The sequence below is a fragment of the Natrix helvetica genome (genome assembly GCF_964273705.1).
Source record: "Natrix helvetica genome assembly, chromosome: 1".
In the NCBI taxonomy this organism is placed as follows: Eukaryota; Metazoa; Chordata; class Lepidosauria; order Squamata; family Natricidae; genus Natrix; species Natrix helvetica.
In genome coordinates this window covers 93,671,237-93,693,718 of record NC_138548.1, presented here as the reverse complement: position 1 = coordinate 93,693,718, position 22,482 = coordinate 93,671,237, and the positions used below count along the sequence as shown (strand labels likewise).

Sequence of the window (22,482 nt, the reverse complement as noted above, 5' to 3'; positions counted from 1 at the left end):
CAGACTTGATGACAATAAGATTCAGTTTTTAATATGAATATGACAAAATGAAATATTTAGGAATAATCAGTTTCTAAAGAAATTGTGACATGATACACTACCAATTATAGACTCTATCAGTGAAAAACACATGCCTGAAATACTCACTTCTTTACTTCAGTAATAAACCTTCTTCCACATTACTTCAGTAATTACTTCAACCAAGAACAGAAATTTATTCAAACTCAGTGGACCTGCCTCTCTTATTTATGTAGTGTTTTCTTACAGACTCTTTTTTTAAAAAAAAATCTAATTGTAATAAAGTATCTCTAATTCTTAGCCTGATTGTCTATGCAAACAATTTCAGCACAGATAGTTTACAGTACACCTAATAGCATCTAAGTTTCAACAAGCTGGAAGGTTGCATTTCTCCCATTCACTCCTACCAAACAGTGAAGTTTTTATTTTACAGACAGAAGGTGTACTTAGTTTTCTTAGTTTTATAGCTCTTTGCCAACTCTGCAATTTAAACTGTTTGTTGATATTTGTCAGAAATCCCAGGGGAGATTAAGTGACTATGTGGTATAATCCAAATGATTATCCCAGTATTGGCACTAATTAGCAAAAAGTAAGTCCAGTTTTGGACTAAAGCCCTAATTATATGGTAAAAACTGGTTTATGTGGAAGACACTGGCTTATTTAAATTAGGTGAGGAGGAGAGGCAATAATAGTTAAATTGTTGAAGGTTACCTGATAGAGTTGACCAATATGTAAACAATAATTAAGGAGATGTGGTAATCCTGACACCTTTGGAGAGCTCATCCAGCTGGAATTAAATTTTGCTAAAATAAATTAAGCACATGCCTAACAGACATGCATAAACTGCCATGTTAATCAGCATAAAGATTAAGAAACATGCCCAAAGATTAAGTAACATGGCTCTTGCCCAATTTTTTGTGGTTCTTTTGTTGTCAAAAGTACTGCTTACAAAGTCAATAAGAAAACTCATACTAAAGCAAGGAAAAAGTTGTACCACAAGAACCTATCCTCTCTTCGACTAATTTGATCTCAAATCAACAGCAACATCTTTTATGTCACAATCCTGACGTCTCAAATTCAGACAACTCAGGCAAAACAAGAGGCAGCAAGTCAATCATCATCATCCAGATATCGCCAGACCTTACAAACCACTATGACTGACCATACTGAGCTCTTCTTCCATCAGAAGAAATGAAATTGAGCTGGCTCATCTAATACTTCCTCTATTTTCACAGCTCAGGGAAAGATCTTAGCTTAGACACGTTGATACCAGTTTCATCAACTTCCCATGATAGAAACCAAATTAGTTGCTCTGTTCTTGCAGTCTTCATATTTTTTCATCCCATTTTGATATCAGTTTGTAAAATGTTCTATATAACTGTCCAGTGAAGATTTAATGTGTGCATTTTTCTGTGATTTTCAAATGGTTTGCAGTTTGTAATGTAATTGATTGGCTGAAGATTAGTCAAGTCATTGTTGATGCATAATGACCAAATATTGTCTGGCTATCTGTCCTTAGCTTGATATTTCAGATCTAATAATAAACATAATTAATCAATTACAGAAGGCAGCTTTACTTGGAAAAGGTTATATCTTGCGATAATAACCTTAACACTATCAAACACTATCTGCCTATCCCAAGTTATTAGGAAGGACTCATAGGTAGATAAAAAGGCCAATGTAAACATCTGACTGTACAACAAACCACAATAATAGCAAAAATGTGCATAGAAACATCTACAAAAAATATCATTTACCTCCAAGTAAAAATTGGTGGGACCATAAAATAGACAAAGAAATAGTTAATGAAGAAACTAAAGTGCTTTAGGGTTTTAAAATTCAAACAAACAAGCACCTGTCATATAACACCCCAGACTTAACAACTGTCAATAAGAAAGACAAAAAAGTCTGGATAGTGGATGCAGAAGCATTTGGAGACAGCAGGGAGGGGGAGAACTGGAGAAAATTATAAAGACATGCAAATAAAAGTAGAACAACTGTGGCAAAAGAAAGCAATATTTACCAAAAGTAATAAGTACCTTGGGTGCAATTCCAGACCATGCGCAGAAGCGTCCGAGCGAGCGCAGAAGTGTCTGGGCAGATGGGTGGAGCCTCCAGCCACCACTACTACTGGTTCTCCCAATCTGGGCTGAACCGACAGCAACCCACCTCTGTTCCAGACATCTGGAATGCCACTTAATCACCATCAGCATTGACAAAATCACCATCAATCAACTGCAAGAGGCAGCTTTACTTGGAACAAATTACACATCCTGTGATGATACCTTCAACACAATCAAACAACATCTGCCTAGCCTGGATCTTTGGGAATTACTCAAGTGATGGATAAAAATGCTAAATCCAGTCTAAACATCTGGCTGACTATGCAATCAACCATAACAATAATTTATACGCTGCCCTATTTCCAGCAACTCTGGGCAATTTTTACAAATTATTAAATCATTTAAAAGCCAGGAATAATAAATAACACAAAGAAAATACAAAACAATAGCGCATTTTGATTAATATGCATATATTGGAGACCAAGTGCTACACATGTCTTATAATTAGTTTCTCACTACAAGAATCCCTATGTCATAACTAAGAAATTACTTGTGATGGCCACCGGTTACTAATAATTTTGAATCAATAATTTTGAAAACCTATATTTTATTTTTATTTCTGTTGAAATGGACACTATTCAAAGTTAGAAAACTTAGTATATAAATTGTTCCAAGATTCTTTGATATTTATTTGTTCCTGTAACATAGGCATTTTAACTATTGTTTTAAATGTAAGTTAAAGGGAAAATGAATTTTAAATGTGAAAAGATGACCATGTTTTAATTGTGCTGTTTTATGAAGCATGCAACAGATGACAATTCAAGACATTTCTGCCATCCTGACAATACACATAAGGAGTCCACTATAGGAGTTCTGTATCCAGAAATCTGTAACAATATAATGTACATAGAAATAGTTTGCATATATGGTGGCCTATTGCTTGGTAAGATAGTTTTGAGTTTGTTGAAAAGGCATGTCTCTTGTAATATGATTGGACTGTAATAGATGCATTCCAGAATCAAATTTTGACTTCTTTGATTATTTAAGTAAATGGTAGGGAAGACCAGCAGTTCTTGGTGCATGCTGAACTTGATTGTTTGCTTACAGACATTACAGATGTCCAACAAGTTAAAATCATCAGTGCAAGAAATCAATACTGAATTTGTTATTACAGTGTCCAACAAAGTTGCACTTGCTGAAATTCTCTTCAATCTAGATCAGGGGGTGTCAAACTCAATGCTTGTGGGCCAGATCCAGCCTGTGTGGTGCTTAGATTCGGTCCACGGGGCTGCCTTGGAAACAGTTCGAACTGAACTGGTCCGAACGGATAGGAACCCAGCTCTGCACCGCCCTCCGAGCTCCATTTTCACTGACAGAAGGCTGCAGGAGTCTGTCATAGCCGAAAACAGAGCTAGAAAAAGCCCATCCTGGGCCACCACAGGTGTCCCTGACACGAGTGACATCAAGCTGGCCACACCTACCCCAGCCACGCCCACCTAATGACCCAGGGTCAAACACAATCCTGATGGGGCCCACAATGAAATCGAGTTTGACACCCCTGATCTAGATCCAGATCAAATGGGTAAGCAGTAGGTCACTGCCTTTAATAAGACTGTTTCACAAATTCACTTTTTCCTGGATTGGCAAGTTTATTCCTGTGCTTGCTTGCTTGTTTGCACTCTGCCTACTGTCCTGACTGAGTTTCTCAGCAAGCTTCATTCCCTCAATTATCCTGAATTTCGGTTGAATCATTTTATGAACAGATTATCTGAGCAAGAGCAATTTCCATGTTAAATCCTTATCTGCTACAGTTCCCATAGCTTGATGAGCAGTGCTCAGAAAGGGGTAGAGAATAAGGGAGTGTGTAAATAAGATTTTAAGGCACACCTAATTTTGCATCTCTATCAACTCTAAGGTAAATTATAAATGCAATAATTTTGTAACTATATTTTCTACAGATATTGTACACTTCATCTCTATTATACACTAAATCAGAAGTGTCAAACTCGATTTCATTGAGGGCCACATCAGGGTTATGTTTGACCTTGTGTGGCTGGGGTGTGGCTGGGGTGGATGTGGTCAGGTTGAAGTTACTCAGGTCGAAGTTACCTGTGGTGGCCAAGTAAGTGCTAAGGCAGGAATTCCCTGAGACTCTCCCTCACTCTCATTGTAATCTTCCTTCCTTCCTTCCTTCCCTCCTTCTCCTCATTTTCCTTCCCTTTTCCTTTTCCTTTATTTTTCCTTCTCTTTCCTTATTTTTCTTTCCTAGATCTCTTCCCATCTTTCCTACTTTTTTCCTGCTAAGGCAGGAATTCCATGAGAGCCTCCCTCACTCTCATTATAATATTCCGTCCTTCCTTCCTTCCTTCCTTCCTTCCTTCCTTCCTTCCTTCCTTCCTTCCTTCCTTCCTTCCTTCCCTCCTTCTCCTCATTTTCCTTCCCTTTTCCTTCTCCTTTCTTTTTCCTTCTCTCTTTCCTTATTTTTCCTTCCTAGATCTCTTCCCATCTTTCCTACTTTTTCCTGCTAAAGCAGGAATTCCATGAGAGCCTCCCTCACTCTCATTATAATATTCCATCCATCCTTCCTTCCTTCCTTCCTTCCTTCCTTCCTTCTCTTCTCTTCTTTTTCTTTCCCTTTTCCTTCTCCTTTCTTTTTCCTTCTCTCTTTCCTCATTTTTCCTCCCTAGATCTCTTTCCATCTTTCCTACTTTTTCTTTGCCTTTCCACTTTTCCTTTCTCTTTTCCTGTCCCTTCTTGCATGCTCAAATGCAAAAGGGAAAACATTTCTCCTTTTGTTATGTTTTGCTAGCCCTCTACCAGTGAAAACAGAGCCTGATGGGGCAATGCACAGCCTTCCGAGCTCCATTTTCTCTGGCAGAGGCACCACGGGATGGTACTTTGCTGTTTCCTGGGCAGCCCCACAGGTCAGATCCCCCAGGTCTGGCCTGTGGGCCTTGAGTTGACACCCCTGCACTAGATGCTCTCTTGGCTGTTGTAGCTACACATTGATAGAAATGAAAACATATGAAGCAAGCAGAGGCAGCTTTCATCAAATAATTAAAAGCTGCCAAACAGCAACATGGCTAGTTAATAAAAAGTAGATCAGTTGCAGCCACAGAAAATATTTCGTTTTCATGGATGGAAGGTAACGGTCCTGGAGAGCAGCCATTTTGGACAGAAATGAGCTGCAAGAGCTGAGAAGCCAAAGTTGAGTTCAACAGAGTCAAATTCAAGTTTTTGCCATCCCTGCTATTTCTATTTAGTATGTGCTTGCCTCCCCTTTCCCCCAAGTGTAACACACAAACTTGCACATAAGCCCCAAAGAAAGCATTTTAATAGAACAAGAGTCTATTGGCTCTTTTGTATCCCTTCTGGTTTTGCTCATAATGTTGATTGTGCTTAAACAGGAATGAAGAAAAAATAAACATTTTTTTTTTGCAGATAACACTGAAACCTTCCAAGGGAACTGCTTACAGAAAAGCACGGTCTTCTCCCCTTACTGGGATTCTGTTAATATTTGAAGCAGAAATGAATACCTAATAAAATGTACCTAATAAACAAAGAAAAAATCCATTCATTCTTACAAGCACATCTTGTGTTCTGCATCTTCCCTTTCTGAAGGTACACACCAGATCAAAACTGTAATTTGAAACACAATTTTCATTATTGCTAAATTCCTATTATTGCCAGTATAGGTTTGATTCTCTGTTAAGACATAGATTGGAATATTGGGGAGAATCTACTTTTCTTATTTTTCGCTTACTGGCTTCTCCACCTAAAGTAAATTCAATATGATGAAAAGGGCTCAAAAATATTGTTATGGTTATCTCTGGAATTCCATGGCAACTGGACTGTGAAACACAACCCTGGGCAGAAAAGCATCACAGGCAAACGACACCATAGATATCTGCAGGTAGTCTACATTTAACATTCAGCAACTGTTCAAACTTCCAACAGCATTGAACAAATGGTACTTCAGGTTCAGACCAGCACAATGCCCTTGTAGTCATTCATTCATTCATTCATTCATTCATTCATTCATTCATTCATTCATTCATTCATTCATTTATTTATTTATTTATTTATTATTTATTTATTCTTCGCATTTCTAAACCGCCCCCTCTCCCAAGAAGGGACTCGTCACATAGTCATGTGATTATGACCTGATTGCTTGGCAACCAGCCTGGATTTCTGACCACAGCAATGTCTGATAGTCACTAGCTAACTGACCTAGGCCTTACCAAATCACAAAACAAACTCCTTGTCTCTCCCCGCCCCCCCAAAAAAACCTTTTTATTTGGCTAATGTGAATTCCTAGCATTCGCATCTAGCAAAATCCTGGCAAACAGTCTTTCAAGGGTGAATTGCAACCACAGACCTTATCAGTCCTTGGATAGTTGCCAGGCTGATAAGCTTCCAGGTGCAATGCTGCACAATGAAATACTTGGCAAATAGTCTTTGTGAGGCAGGGACTCAGATAAGCAGATCTTCAGACTAATAAATGAACTAGTTGTCTCCTTCAAACACCACTCCCCTTTTGCTCCTATTTATTCCCTATGGGAAGGGCCATTTAGTGTCCATTTGTGCCTTTACTCCCAAGTTGACTTGTGTTCCTTAATTGTTCCCTTCTCCTGACAGCTCTGCACATGGGCACTTCGGGAACAAGGTCCACCCACTTATCTCCGACTGGGAAGGTAGCTGATAACTGTCAGATGGCCCTGGCCCCATCTCTGCTTCCAATGCAGAGCACTCATCGTAACTTTCCCCAAGCTCCAGGACTGTCCCATGTTCCTCCCCCAACCTTCTCACTGTCCAAGTCTGCTGCCACCTCCACTGGCCACTGGCAGGCCACAACACTAACTGGAACAGTCATGTGATATGATTGCATCACTTAGTGACAGAAATTCCAATCCCAATTACCATCATTACCTACAGCAGTAAGCCAGAATCCACTTGAGGCCATAGTATGAGCCAAGTCCTGCTGAAGAAACTAGAATAATGAGGCAGTGAAGTATTAGGCAGTGAAGGAAATTGGCAAGCTAAGAACTGGCTGGTAAACTGATACACATTCAAAAAAATGTAAAGATGCGAAAGCAAAGCCAGAATTGAACCATTGCTGAGATTCGTAGGCAGTAGGAGCTATTAATTTCTTGTAAGAAAATCTTTTTTTTCCCTTGTAGTTATATTAATATCCATATACACTATATCTCAAAACAATTTAGCACATAACTCTGGAACCCTCCCAGGTTAGCTTGGAACAAATTGTAGATGTTAAGGGGAAAAAAGAGGAGAGAAAGAGAGGAACCATCATCTGAAACTTGTTAATCAATTAGAATGTTTAAAGGTTTGCACTAAAATATGACACAGTCTGATAAAGTAAACTCTAATTCACAAGCAGCCTTTGTCCTCTGATATATTTTATAGAAAGTGCATGAAGACAGAACCATGGCATGGCATCTTAGACATTCGTTTCTAACCGCTGTGCTTGGGTTGAAAGCCAGCATAAAATATATTTTCCAGTGGGGAAAACAGCAAATTGAGTGACTCCTTGCAATAGGAGAAGAGCCACAACTCATGTTGTGCTAGCACAAGAACCTTGGAACCTGAAGAATTCTCTAGAGTTAAGGAAAATTGACTCATTTGTTTTCTGGACAGCCATTTTTTGCTAGCAAAATGGACACTTTTGCAATCCGTTGGTGAGTCCGGTGGCTGAGATGGGATTTACCTCACATTTAGTAGTGTTACATAGTTGGATTAAAACAGACACTAGAACTGACCTGCCTATTTTTAAAACACTTTTTATATTTTGTTGGTTTTTTAGTTACAGAGAGAATTTCTCAGATACATATTAGCATTTCCCCTTGCATACTTTTGGTAATTTTGTGACTTTTTATATAGAAATCTGATACACTTACAGGTAGTCCTTGAGTTATGACCACAATTGAGTCCAAAATTTATCTTGTTAAGTGATACATTTGTTAAGTGAGCTTGACCTCATTTTACTACCTAACCACAGTTGTCAAGTGAATAATTGCAATTGTTTAGTTAGTAACATGGTTGTTAAATGAATCATGATCATAAGGCACTTTTCTCAATGTCATTGTAACATTGAACGGTCACTAAATGAAATGTTGTAAGTCAGGGCTGCTGTATTGAGATTTGTGTAATTAGCCAAAAAGAAAAGACAAAAGTTTTGCTGGCTTTTCTTTGTGATCTGAGGGAATTATTTTTATGGATGTTCAGTTTAACTTTCAGCAAATCTGCATCTGTAGAATTGGAGTTCTGATTTTTCTACTTGTGGGCATGTTTTTTCCCTGTTTGATTGAGTGCTGATTATATTGTGTGTTGATATATCAACAAGATAATTGGAGAAGTACCTTTTATCTCTTTTTTCCCCTTTTTCCCCATTTCCAATGAATTTAGTAACTGCAATACTTTCTTTCTTTCTTTCTTTCTTTCTTTCTTTCTTTCTTTCTTTCTTTCTTTCTTTCTTTCTTCTCTTTTTCTTTCTCACTCTCCTTCCTCCCTTTCTTCTTTTTCTTGGATACTACAGTCCAAGGTATATGGTCCAACCATATTGACTATGGTTATAGGAAAAAAAATCACTGTGCAGTGGATCTGATAAGACTGAGTTTTGAGTAAGTTTTGGTAAAACCTGTTTGAAGAATTTATAGTTAGTGACATAATCTATAGAAGCCAAATTTGAGGATTTGGGAAAAAACAACTGGAAAATAAATTGAATGAAATTACTGGCAATATTTAAAACTGTATGGAGGGTGGACCTTTTAGAACACAAAATGGGATCTGGAAAGAGGGTTAGAAGAGTGGCTCCCAACCTTTGTGACTTGGCGGCCTGCCTTGGTGGGGGAAGAGGGGAACTGGGCCATGCAAGCGGTAGGCTGGCATGCACCTTCATCTCAACTACAAGTTGAGATTCACATGCATGTGCGTGCATGCCATCCCACCACTTGCGCAAGTCGAGCTGCATGTGTGCACTGGCCTGAGGCCCAGTTGCAAATAGGCCAAAACCTAGTACTGGAGTGTGGCCCAGGGATTGGGGATTTCTCGGTTAGATAATTTTATATTACTTGAGATTAGAAAAAAATAATTCTAGGACTTAGAACTGTTCCAGAAAATCCCAGTGAAGGGACAAGGAAAATAGTGGTCCAAGCACTATCAAAATTATGAAACTGGGAGGAGGAGCAAAAGGAGCAAGAATTGGATACAGCCTATTACAGTGCTTCACAACCTGTGGTCCGCGGATCCCTGGAGGCCTGTTATGATTCAAATCTTGAGTTAAGTCTTGGGGGTCCATGGCCACAAAAGGTATTTAAGGGGGGGTCCATGATGAAGAAAAGGTTGAGTACCACTGATCTATTGCATACTTCTGCAACAAGATGTTTTGATGTATTTTTTTTATGAAAAGAACAAAGCAACACATTTTGAAAAGTCATTTTATTCAAGATTAAAAAATGATAATACTATGTAACTGTCATAAAAGAAATCCCCATTAGGCTTCTACCCAAAAAAAAAGTATTCCTTTCTAAGAGAAATTTTGAAGCATAAAAGGATTCCATTTTGCTGAGATTATCTGAAAGGTGTAATTTTTACTTTCCATCAACATAGATTTAACTCTGTCCAAAAGGCTAAGGACTTTATACAGGGCAGAACCAAGAAAGGCCTAATGGATGCAGAAGACGAAGGTGTACATGGACAGCAACAGCTTGAAATTACTGAAGAAATGGCGGTGTAAGAAGACACAGCTACAGAGTTTGTTGGAGTATTACCCTGAGTACTGACAAATTTGTAATTTATGGGATATGAATGAAGCCAATGCTTCTCAAAAAAGAAAAAAAGATATATTTTTTATTGTGGAGGATATAATTTGCTTGCAGGAGATGTACATAAGGAGAAAAGATACAAAGCATTTAATACATAAGATTTTGGGTGAAGAATTCTATCAAAAGGGTACTGTTAATCTTAGATAAGGGGTTATGATGCAAATGTGCATCTGTAATGAAATTGGAAGTTACTTCTTTTCTGTTTTCTCTTTCTGCAATCCTAGCCTTGTTCCCTTCCTGACCCTTCCTTTCGTATTTCTTTATTTTTCTGTTTCATTATATTTTATTCTTCCCTGAAAACCAATGTAGTCTTACTTTAAAAGCCAGCATAAAATACAATTATACTTTGTATAAACCTGTGACATTTTACAATAGCTGTTTGTCAATCATATTATCATAGTGTATGGTTATTACTAGGTAAGCAAGTGACTATTGGTAAAAATAATAATATATAAGGCATTTTGTTTCTTTTTTTTTCTTTTCTTTTTATCCTATTTTTTTCTTTTTAGTTTTTATATTCAAGTTTAAAGATTGTTCTGTAAATTGGGAGGGTAGTGTACTCAGTTTTATCTTGGTGAACTGAATCATTTTTGGTAGCAAGGTACAAACAGCACAATCCTCTAGATCAGGAGTGTCAAATGTGCAGCGTCACAAAACTCTTCTTTTCCGTCTCAGTACTGAACAGATCCCAGGCCCAGTGATTCAGCAATTAATGGAAGTCTCTATAAGAGCCATCTTAGTTGTGTCAATTACTTTCCCAGTTATGATACGTCATGTGATGTATCACGACTTCCCCTCCCCTTTGCTAAAACGGGGGTGGGCGTGGCCAGCGCGTGACACATCAGGCCCGCGGGCTACGAATTTGATACCCCTTCTGCAGATGTTTACTTATAAGCTACTCTATTCTTCTTCAGCACCCCAGGACTTGTCCTTAGCTAAAAGAATAAAAGACTAAGGCCTGAATGTTAATGATTCTTTCTCATTCAGTACTTGCATTCTCTCAGAATAGAACTACTGAAGAACAAACAGGTAATGAGGAACCCAAGGCTTTCCCTATTTATTTTCTCAAAAGGTTCCTCTTGTAAGTTTCTCCTTGCTGCAGTTCAAGAATTAAATAAATTAGGCGAGCTGCTTGAATGCACAGCAAGGTGGGGGAGAAACTTGAAAGAGTACAGGCAATCCTCAATTTACAACACTCTGCTTAGTGACCAAAGTTACAACGGCACTGAAAAAAGTGACTTATGACCATTTTTCACCCTTATGGCTGTCGGGTCATGAGATTTACATTCAGATATTTGACAAGAGGTTCATATTCATGATGGTGGCAGTATCCCAGGATCATCTGATCACCTTTTGTGACCTTCTGACAAGCAAAGTCAATCGAAGTGAAACTCAATGGGAAAGCCAGGTTCACTTAACAATGAGGTTACTAATTTAACAACTACAGCAGGAGTGTCAAACTCGATTTAATTGAGGGCCACATCAGGGTTGTGTTTGACCTTGGGGAGCCAGGATGGGCATGGCCGGAACTGGTGTGGGCAGGGTGGGCATGACTCATCAAGGCTAACTCATCAAGACTCCGTTTTCGGCTGCGACGGCCTCCTTCAGCTCGCTGCCAGCAAAAACAGAGGTCCCTAAGCTCTGTTTTTGCTGGCAGAGGCACCATGGGCCTCTCCTTTATTGCTTCTATGGTGGCCCGCAGGCGACATCTAAGCACCCCATGGGCCAGATCTAGCCAGCAGGCCTTGAGTTTGACACCTCTGAACTACAGTGATTCGTTTAACGAATGTAACAAGAAAGGTCACAAAAAGTCTAATTTAGTAACATAAATGTTGGGGTCAATTGTGGTAAGTCAAAGACTACCTGTAATGAGGAATCATGCTAGGACATCAAGGTAATAGGACTCCTGATGATGATGGTCTTATTTCTGTGAGGTTCTTCATTTTATTCCCCTAGCTAGTCAGATTTTTCATTATCAAGCATGGAACTGAACTTAGATCTTAGATCTTCCCAGGCCTGGTCAAAAGCCTTAACTATGATGCTCCAGGATTCACCAGCATACAGGGTGGGAAAGTCACCTAGGTACTAAATTGGGGTTTGAGGGAAGACAAAAAAGCTGGGGTGGTTGTGCATTTGTGTGCTATGGGAAGCTTGTTTTCTAGTTGCAGTGTTTATAGATGTGGGGAAAATATCTATTTTCTATGTAGGGTGAATGTTTTAGGTGTGTTTTTCATATACTCTTGTGCGTGCCCTCTATGGTAGAAGTCTGTGCGGTCATTGTGTTGTGGGGTAACCAAGCTGATTTTGCCTAAATACTGGATAGCATCCTTCACCATATTCATGACCAGGAGATTGACTTATCAAATAAGGAACGGATCAGGCGACAAATAGGCAGCTTACTATTTTCATAGTCTTTACCATTTACTGTCTCACTTTGTTAATGTCAGGAGTAACCATATTTTCTCAGCATCCCCAAAAGTATGTTACCTCATACAACCATAACTTTTCTTATGCCTTTTGTTTACAACTTAAAAGTGTGTTTGATTCCTATTTAAATAGGTAAAAACCACCTCCAAGTGACTTCTCATGATTTAGGAATGTGTCCATGTGGTCTCTTTTCTTTTCCATTCAGAGGGGTTTGCCATTGTCTTCTCCCCCCATTTTCCAATCTTTTAGCAAAGGGGGGGGGGAGTCATGATAGGTCACATGACCCCACTGTAACGCTGCACGTTTGACACTCCTGCTTTTTAGATCATGCCTTGTGAACTCTGGACTTTTCTTGCCTCATGCACCCTCTTGCATTTTCAATTTAATTTTGCCTAGTGGGTTTCTCTTGTTTGGGAAAGTCTCAAGTGCCTTGTGGACTCATGGCCATTGCTCTGTGGACTAGCATTGTTCTGCTTTTGGCTGGACTAAATTGAAACACTGGTAATTCTAGGTTTCTAGTGAAGGGAATTGCTGGCGAATGTTAATAAACCCACTAACCCACCATTATGTGTGCATGTGAGTGAGTGGGACACCACAGACATAAACCAAAGGAAGGAGCTAAGACTCTAAGCAGGGTCTCCTTTCTCAGGTAAACAGAAATGTTGCAATAGGAGCGAGAAGGCTCTTGCTGCAGACCCCACATTACTGGACTATCAAATAACAATGGAAGGGATGATAGTGGCCAGACTAAAAAAGTTACTTCAACATAAGGCAAGGAATGGAAGCATCTACTCCCACTTCCCTCTTAGTCCTACACTCAACCTTAAATACTTGTTACAGGTAGTCCCCAACTTATAAACAACCAATTAGTGAGCATCTGAAGTTATTATGTCACTGTTGCAGCATCCCCATGGTCACATGATTACTTTGAAATCCTTAACTCTGAGTCTAACTAGCCTTCGAGGGTTACTGTATTGTAAAAAAGGAAAGGAGAGTTAAACATGTTGCATACATTCTAAACAAAGCCTCACAAAAGGCCATCCAATAGATACATAGAGATAGATAGATAGATGATAGATAGATAGATAGATAGATAGATAGATAGATAGATAGATGATAGATAGATAGATAGATAGATAGATAGATAGATAGATAGATAGATAGATGATAGATGATAGATAGATGATAGATAGATAGATAGATAGATAGATAGATAGATAGATAGATAGATAGATAGATAGATAGATAGATAGATAGATAGATGATAGATATGGATGGGCAGACAGAGGATGGATGGATGGATGCATGGAGAGGGAGGGAGGGAAGGACAGACAGAAACAGACAGACAAGACTGAGTTATTTAAGGATGTGGAACCTGCTCTTTGTACAACCATTCAAAGTTACAATGGCACTGAAAAAAGTGACTTACGACCGTTTTTCACACTTACAACTGTTGTAGCATCTCCATGGTTAATGATCAAAATTTGGCTGCTTGGAACTGGCATGGATTTATGACAGTTGCAGTATTCCAGGGTCAGGCGATCACCTTTTGACAGGCAAAAGTCAATGGGGAAGCTAGATTCACTTAACAACCACGTTAGCACCTTAACAACTGCAGTGATTCACTTAAGAACCAGGACAGGAAGGATTGTAAAAGGAAAGAAAACTCACTTAACAACTGTCTTGTTTGGCAACAGAAATCATTGGGCTCAATTGTGGCCTTAAGTCGAGGACGACCTGTATTACTTTGTCGCTCGTTGTAAAAGTGAACCAGAGGAAGAAAACGGGATAAATCTTATTCGGATAGCCAACCCCGATTGAGTTCAGGATTTGTTTTTATCATTAACCTCAAACCCTAATCAGTCTACGATATGCTATAGAAACACCGATTGCCTCGGCTAAGGGCACGTACTCCCCTCCCTGGCTCGGTGCTCCGGATCAATATTCCGCGGACCGACACTAAGGCTTTGGCCAACTGTATAAAACGCAACCGCTAGGCAGCCCATCCATCACCAGCGGCCGCTCGGCCCAGGCGAAACGTCTTGCCAGAACGTCAGCCAATTTCCCATTTAGAGCGCGGTGGTCCCATCGCAAAAACCACCCTGCTGAACTTGGTCCAAAAAGAAGTCCAGTCATTGGGGAAAAGGGGTCTTTCCCAACTGCGTTCTGTTTCTACTCCCGGCCTCGCTAACGGCAAGGCCAGACCCCCGAGAGTCCGCAGAGCTAGAGGAAACCTGCAATGCGACGGGGAAGGGGAGGAACCCGCGCCACCGAGCCAGTTCAGCCACTTTCTGAAGCATGAAAAACAAAAAACAAAAAATCAAACGCCGGAAAAGAGCCCTACCTCTCCCCCCCCCCCCCCACCACCACCTATTTCCCGCCATCCCTGAATGGGAGGAGGGAGAACACCCGGCGCTTGGATCTTTTCGGAGCGGCAGGGAAAGGGGCGGCGAGGGGAAGCAGACTGCAGAGGCGAGTCGGTAACGTGATCCCTGCCAAATACACCAATCCTAAGAGTCTGTCTCGTTTTCTGGCTGATATCTACCTCTCCCACGGGCGGGAAGCAGGAGCCTTTAAAGCAACGTCTCCTGGGCTGCTCAGGGTTAACCTAAAGGTCTGCAATTAAGACAGGAGGGAAAAGCTGGTCGGGCTCTCCCTCCCTCCCCACCAGCAAGATTTGCTGCAGATGTTTCCAGAGAACAACGCGCAAAAGAGGGGAGAAACAAAGACTCGGCTCGAAATTAATGGAAGGGAGAAGGTGTTATTCTCTTCTCCCCACACACACATATTTCTCTAACCAAGCCGAGTCTTCCACAAGAAAACATAGGGGGATAAATGAAAGCAGGGGGAGAGTCAGTTGGGTGTAATAGTGGTTGAGGCAACGGGCAGAGAGACCGTGAGTTCGAGTCTCGTCTGAGGAACAAAGCCACTTGGGTGACGTTGAGCCATTCACTTACTGTTTAGTCATGGCAGTGGCAAACTAACTTCAAAAATATTGCCAATAAAACAAGACTTATCCTGGCAGTTGGCAGCACTCAACAATGCCCTTTCCACCCAAAATTGGAATTCCCAAATCCGCTGTATAGCCAGGACAGGTCCTACCTATAAGACTCGTAGGTTACTAAAAAAACAACCTTTTGTCTGATCTAAGTCCACTTTAGGGAACAAGTTTGATCTGGTGCAGACTGCTGCCTTCTCCGTTTGGGACTGAAGGGCTCCTTCCTGAGGCCGGAAACGTAACTCACAACTATACAACCAAGGAAATCCATGGTTCCGTGCCCCCCCCCCCCCCCGTTCCCCTACAGGCTCACGAAGTTGCGGGAAGAAAGGACTTGGCTTGGGCCAAAGCTTGGTCCCACTCGAAAAATCCAATTGCCCTAAATCCAGATTGCCCGTCCCACCTCAGAGGGCTTTCCAGTGGTCTCCCGTTCCAGTTGTCCTGCGGACCTACCTTCCCCAGCGCTATTTGGATTGCCTGCTGGAACCATACAGTAAAAACGGGCATCTCCCTCGCGCACGTAGCGTATACATTGGTTTTGCCTGCCTACCAACCTCACAAGCCTGTTCTTTGGGTGAAGGAAAAAGGGAGGGGGAAAGAATGTCAGCGTTCATTATTGGGGCGGAGGTAGATTTTGTTATCTGCGGTCAAAGCCAAGATTGATGCGCGAGAGCCGGGAAGCCACGCGCAAAAGACCAGCCAAAGTTTCCAAAGTTCCTACTGCGATTCCCCCAGGAACGCGTTCCAAAACAGCGCACCCACCCACCCACGCACGCAGGCACTCCGTCCTCTCTTCCCGTCGTCTTTGTTGTTGTTGTTGTTTGGCACACTCAAACGTGTCGCACTGAACGCGATTGTCCCAGATCCGCAGACTGCCGGACGGACGCGCGCTTGTTTGTAAACTTTGCGCGTAGCCCCGCCACGCTGTGGAAGACCGCGTGCTCTTTTTTTTTTTTTTAAACTTGCGGAACCTTCCTCTTCGCTGCGGCAAATCGAGAAGCACGCGAGACGGAGTAGAAAACGGAGTGCAGGGGTAGGGGGAGAAAGAAAGAGGCTCGTCTTCTACGGGAATCGAAAGAGGTGAAAAATTGCCTCTCTTTCCTTGCACACGGTTTCTCTCCCCCCCCCCCCTTTGGGATAAAAACAGACCGCCTCTAGGTTACACAGACGCAACGTCCACTTCCACCCACGTTGACATCCGCGGTCCCTTTGTTCAATTTCGACCGCACCGATATATCCGTCTCTTAAATGTCTGGCGCGGCCGCCAGAGCCCTCTTCCCCTCACCCACCCGCGTCCGCTATTTCTGAGTAGAGAGTTCAGCGCACCCGCCTCTCCGCCGTTTCGCTTTGCAAAACAAAAAACAAAAAAACACGCTCACTCACTTTGCCCGCGCGATGGCTCAAAGCCTCTCTCCTCCTCTCGTAGCCCGTCCTCTTAGCCCGAGCAGCCCGACCGCAGCAGCGCTACTGCCACTGTTCATACTTCTGATCTCTGTATACTTGGTGCTCTCTTTGGGAAAGCGGTTTTTTTTTTATGCCAGAAACAGATTTCCTACATTTCATCAGTCCACATAGACGGAACGGAAGTTTAATGCTGACTTGAGGGAGGGGAGTAGGGGAAGGGGGGGTGGATAGAAAGAAGCGGCGAAACGGCAAATACAGGTTTACCATAGGAAAGAGGAGGGATATTGAATTACAAACTCTTCGCAGAAACTTTGGATCGAGAACGAGCCAAAGTGCTTATTTATGTTGCTTCCAATGCATTGAGAGGAGCGGCGCGATGGCTTTGAAAAGAATGCTGGATGGGATTGATTGGGAGCATTGAATGACACTTAACATGCCAGTAAAATGTTTCAGCTGGGGAACATCAGGAGCCAAGGTTAAGTTTATTCCTTTAGGCTCATTGGCAGAATTCATCTCTTCTTGAGGCCAAGGACAGTGCTCCCACTGATGGAAAATGGGGTGGGGGGGATGCAGTTAATATATTCTGGCATAGGTTTGCCTGGGTATAGCTTTCTTCCTGCAGGGTTGCAAGCAGATAAGTAGACAGACAGACTGACAGATGATGAAGATGGGTGGATGATTAGATAGTTTGGTAGCAAGAGGCCTGTGGAGCATATGTACCTTTCAGATTCTTTTTTCTCTCTATAGGCTTCTAAGTCCTACAGACTTGCTGATGAAATTTGGTAGAGCAGTGAAACACTAAATATTGGAACAAGGTTTGCTTGTTGACCTGTCCAATAAAACGGGCATGCTAACTGCTACTGGGTTTACCACAGGGGTAAAATCCAGCAGGTTCTGGAGAATCCATAGCAGAAATTTTGAGTAGTTCGGAGAACCAGCGAATGTCGCTTCTGGCTGGCCCCAGAATGGGGTGGGAATGGGGATTTTGTAGTATCCTTCCCCTGCCATGCCCACCAAGTCATGGTCACTAAGCCACACCATGCCCACCAACCCATGCCCACAGAACGATACTAAAAAAAATTGGTTCACAGTAAGATTGCTTCTATATATCCCGTTTACTATCTTTGATATAATCCTACATGTAAAGTCACAACACTGGTTGCATTCACTTCCCAAAGATGAATTAGAGTTTTTCAACTTAGTAGCAGAGTCCTTTTAGCACTTGCTCTGTGTGCCAAGAGGGAAAAAAAACTACTCTGGACACAAAAAACTATATTCTGGCATCTTCTAATTATGATAGCCACATTTATTTAATTACCTTATTTACTGTTTGTTATTTTAGCCATAATGTTATCCAACCGTTGCTTATTAGTTCAATCATCTTGTCATTGTGGGGGGGGGGGGGAACCAGTTAATTCAGGAGGAAGAAACAGATGTTGGAATGACTGCATGGATATAACACTTGTCTGGTTCAGTTTCCTACTAGTTATCATCCTAGTCCCTGAAAAAAACTACAGAACATTCCAAATGTCTTCTCATTTTCCATTATTCTTTTCCATCTGACAATAAAAGTGGTCACAGATCATGTTTAAGGGTGGGTAGCCTTGTAGAAGTTGGATTATATAGTTTGGTTATTTCCTCACCCTTGAAGGAAAATAATAAGAGGATGGAATTTTCAACCCAACTACATGTAATAGATGTATTCCACATATGTGAGGTTATGCATACTTATTTTTATCTCTTTCCAAGTGAAAATAGATTACATAAACCTAAACCATTGAGCAGGACAACTTGGTAACATCATCAAAATGAGAATGAATAAAGAGTTGCCAACTTTTTTCTTTGTTTACTTTATTCAGCAGGATCAGTTTCTGGATATATGCATCTCTTCTCCAAATAGAAGTTGATTAACTATAGTTCTTGCAAAGGTATAAGCTCCTTGATGCCTAATCCATAGCTCACTGATGCCATTCTTCCAGAATCCACATGCAAACAGAATGAAAACTTAAAGGAGCAGACACATGGATGACATTATCATGGCAGAAATTAAAGAACCTCTTCTTAGCAGATAAGAATCAGATCAATGTCATCGTCTATCCAGGGGTGTCAAAGTGGCAGCCCACAGGCTGGATGCAGCCATGCAGCCATGCCCACTCCAGCTTTGCAAAGGGGAAAAATGTTGCGATACATTACATGACAGCAACGTGATGCCACGAGTTTGACATCCGTGGTCATTGCTAACTTGTAATGCTAGTAAGTTATTTTTGTAGCCTGCATTTTGTATATTTTTGAAGATGCTTTGCTGAACCACAGGATCAGGAAATCCAGAGTTTTCCAGAAAACTCATGACTTCATACTTACTTCAAAAGAACTTTTGCACTTGGAATAAAACTATGAATCTTTTCCAGACTTCAAGCTCTACAGTGATGTGTACATGGGTTTCATTTCAGAGATTTTTTTTAAAAAAAATATTGGAAAGCCTGTGTAGCCACATACGCAGCTCTCCCCTAGAAATGTTCAATAATACGTTCCTTAAACAATGTCCAAGACATATGGTTAAAAGAACAACATGCCAATTTGTCTATACTTAGTCTGTACTTTCCACCCCCATTTGAGTGAAATACATTTACTGGGTTTTTATTCTTGTTTTGACTGAACAGCCTTCGTATCATGCTTCAATGTGCTAATGTGATATGAAAATACAGCACAATTGGACAGTCACAGGCTAGTAAAGCTGTATATTTCCAAATCAACTTTATGGAAGGAGTCCTGGTTAGGCCTAATTGCCAAATGCACAGCTGAAACTGATATTATTAGCTACAAATAATGCAGAGATCTACACTTCAAACAAAGCCTACACATTCCTGTTTTGCACTTCTGGCTGAATTTTGCTTCCAGATTTGGCTTCCTCTTCAAATAACAGCCGTTCAGAAAGGCTTGTATAGAAAAGGTAAAAATATTCCAAATGCTTCTTATAATTTTTCATGTATTTGTGGGACTGTTGGACTGCCTGATCAAATATATTGGGAAGTGTAAAAAATTTGTAATTTGGGTTAAAAAACAGAGATAAATAACCATGCCTTGAACTATGAAAGGTTTTAAAACTAAAAATATACTTTATAGAATAACCATATGAAAATTTAAAAAATTTAAAAATTTAAAAAACACTCAAGAAATAAATAAAACTAATTTGCCATCTGGGAGGAGAGTCACAGCTGCCCTGCCCCTCAGACCTAATGTAATAAAAGTGTCCACAGACTTTCTAAAGACCAAGAAGATGGGGGGGGGAGCAATTTGAATAGGTGGAGTGGCCATTGAAAGACATGTTTTTATGACTTTTGTAGATGACAATCTCTAATCAAAGGAATGTGTAAGAGCCCACCCAATAAAGGTTAGTGACTGATAGATAGGAAGGTCCCACACCTTGACCAAATAGCATCTTATGACCATCAGCATCTTATTGTACCAGGAACCTAGCTGTCAATCAGTGCAGGTCTTAAAAGATTTTGTATCTTGAGACTGATCTGTAACTACTTGGAGTGTAACATTCTGGACAGCTATACAAATGGACTTAAAGGGCATTACCCTGTAGAATACATTGCAATATTTGGGTTGAATGATGATTAAGGTGTGAGTGACAGTAAATAAAGCCTCCCTATTCAGAAAAGGGTTAGGCTGTGGAGTTGTTTATAGCCCCCTTGGCCACAGCTACCTACTGTGTTTCCCCAAAAATATGACATCCTGAAAATAAGGCCATACCAGATTTTTGGGGTGGGAAAAATATAAGCCCTCCCCTGAAAATTAGCCCCCTTGGATACCCCCTCCGGCCAGGTAGAGTGCCACTCACTGACCTAGCAGTATCCTAAAGGTTCCAAGCCGTGCGAGTCCCTGTTCCCCCTGATTTCCATGGCTTGTGCCTTTGGGATACTGCTAGGTCGGTGAGTGGCACTCTGCCTGGCTGGAGAGGGGGCTTGCTGGGTGGCTGCTCTCTTGCGAGTGCACTCCCGAAGAGCCGGGCACAGCCTCAGGGGCAAATGGCTGTGTTGCACTGTTGCAGCAGCGCAACACAGTAGCAATGAGGTGACCATGCTCATGAGTAGCCACTCAGCAACCCCCCCCCTCTCCACTGGGCAGAGCGCCACTCCCAGCGATATCCCAAAGGTCTCCCAAAAGTCTTCCAGCAGTGGCCGCTCTAGGAATGCACTCTATGGTTGTGGGCCAGCTGCCAGGTGCCCTGGCTGCCGGAAGACTCAGCAGCAGACTTCTGTGGTTTGGAAGCTGCAGAAGAAGCCATCCTCAGTGCTGGGATGGTAGTGGTGCCCTGGCCCTGCAGGGAGAGGTTGTCCAGGTCATGGTAAGGTTGGGAGGTGCACAAGCTGGTGGTGGAACAGGTGCTTCTTCAGCCGGACAGAACGCCATTCACTGACTCAGCGGTATCCCGAAGGCGCCAAGCCGCGTGAGCACCTGTTTCCCCAGCTCCCGTGGCTTGGTGCCTTCAGGATACCACTGGGTTGGTGAATGGCACTCTGCCCAGCTGGAGAGGGGCATTGCCGGATGGCTGCTCATGAGAGTGGTCACCTCATAGCTGCTTTGTTGCACTGCTGTGACAGTGCAACACTGTCTTTCGCTCCTGAGGCTGTGCCCAGCTCTTCGGGAGAGAAACAGCTGCCCAGCAACCCCAAAACAATAAAAAACAAATAATAAGGCCCTGGCCATATTTTGGGGGTCAAAAGAAAATAAGACCCTGTCTTATTTTGGGGGGGAACACAGTAGTTGCTGCTTGCGAGGGTTCCGAATCCAACAGGAAACCAAATTATACGTCTTTCTCTCTTCAGGGACGTCCAAGATAGTCAGAACTACAGATGGATTTGGCAGACTTTCCAATCCAGAGCCACTTTCTCTGACTGGGAATGAATCTTGGCCTCTTTTGCCCCATCCAGACCAGAACAGCCTCCAGGATCCTGAGTTGCACTTCTGACAGCCTTGCTTGTTTGGTTAGAAAGCATGAAACCTGATCCTGTAGTAATGGATGATCTCAGCAGCAGTTTCATGTAGAGGCTGAATAGGAGTAGAGAGAGTATTCAGGCTATGTCACCCCACAACTGAGGGGCCTAGGGCTTAATCTCTATGCCCCTGGCTGAAACTACCTCTTCAGGAAGGAGAAAAACACAGAGAAAGCCGCCCAGTGCTCAATGATTTCTCTGAATGATATAATGATTGATGATACTAAAGTTTGCTGAGAGATCAAGCAGAAACAGAAGAGTCACATTCCTTTCCCCAGGCTTTGCAAATATCATCTACAAGCCCAATCAGTGCTACCTCCACGCTGTACCTGAATGATAAGTTCTTCCCTTCAAGAATTATCCTTTTGTGTTAAGAGATATACTGAAGAATACATTGGATTCCAGAGGGGAAAAAGAATTCTAGAATCTATATGTGGAAAGCTTATGTAGCACCCACTGGGAACTTTTTAAAATAGCTGCATCTTTTTTCAGATCACATGACTGCTCTCTGCAGGTGGATGGCAATATCGGGTACATAGAACATTGAATTCCAAATAGAGTTGGAAGGGAACTTCTAGTCCAACCCCAGCTCAAGCAGGAGAACCTATACCAGGGGCATCAAACTGGGGGTCCATGGGCTAGATGTGTCACACACAGGCCATGCCCACCCCAGCTCCATGAAGGAGAGAAACATCACAATATGTCACAATACGGCAACATGACACCGC

General features: G+C 41.8%; 1 protein-coding gene across 2 annotated transcripts in view; it reads right to left on the bottom strand.

Moving 5' to 3' along the window:
- Positions 1-16,790, bottom strand: part of GAS2 (growth arrest specific 2) — a 136,019-nt gene extending 119,229 nt beyond the window's left edge. The window contains exon 1 of one of the 2 annotated variants that reach the window (XM_081937261.1): positions 16,731-16,790. The gene's annotated coding sequence lies outside the window, so the exon portion shown is untranslated. Of the gene's footprint in view, positions 1-15,800; positions 15,904-16,730 lie in introns of those variants that run through there. The other variant, XM_081937260.1, reaches the window with a different exon arrangement.
- Positions 16,791-22,482: the final 5,692 nt, after the last annotated feature.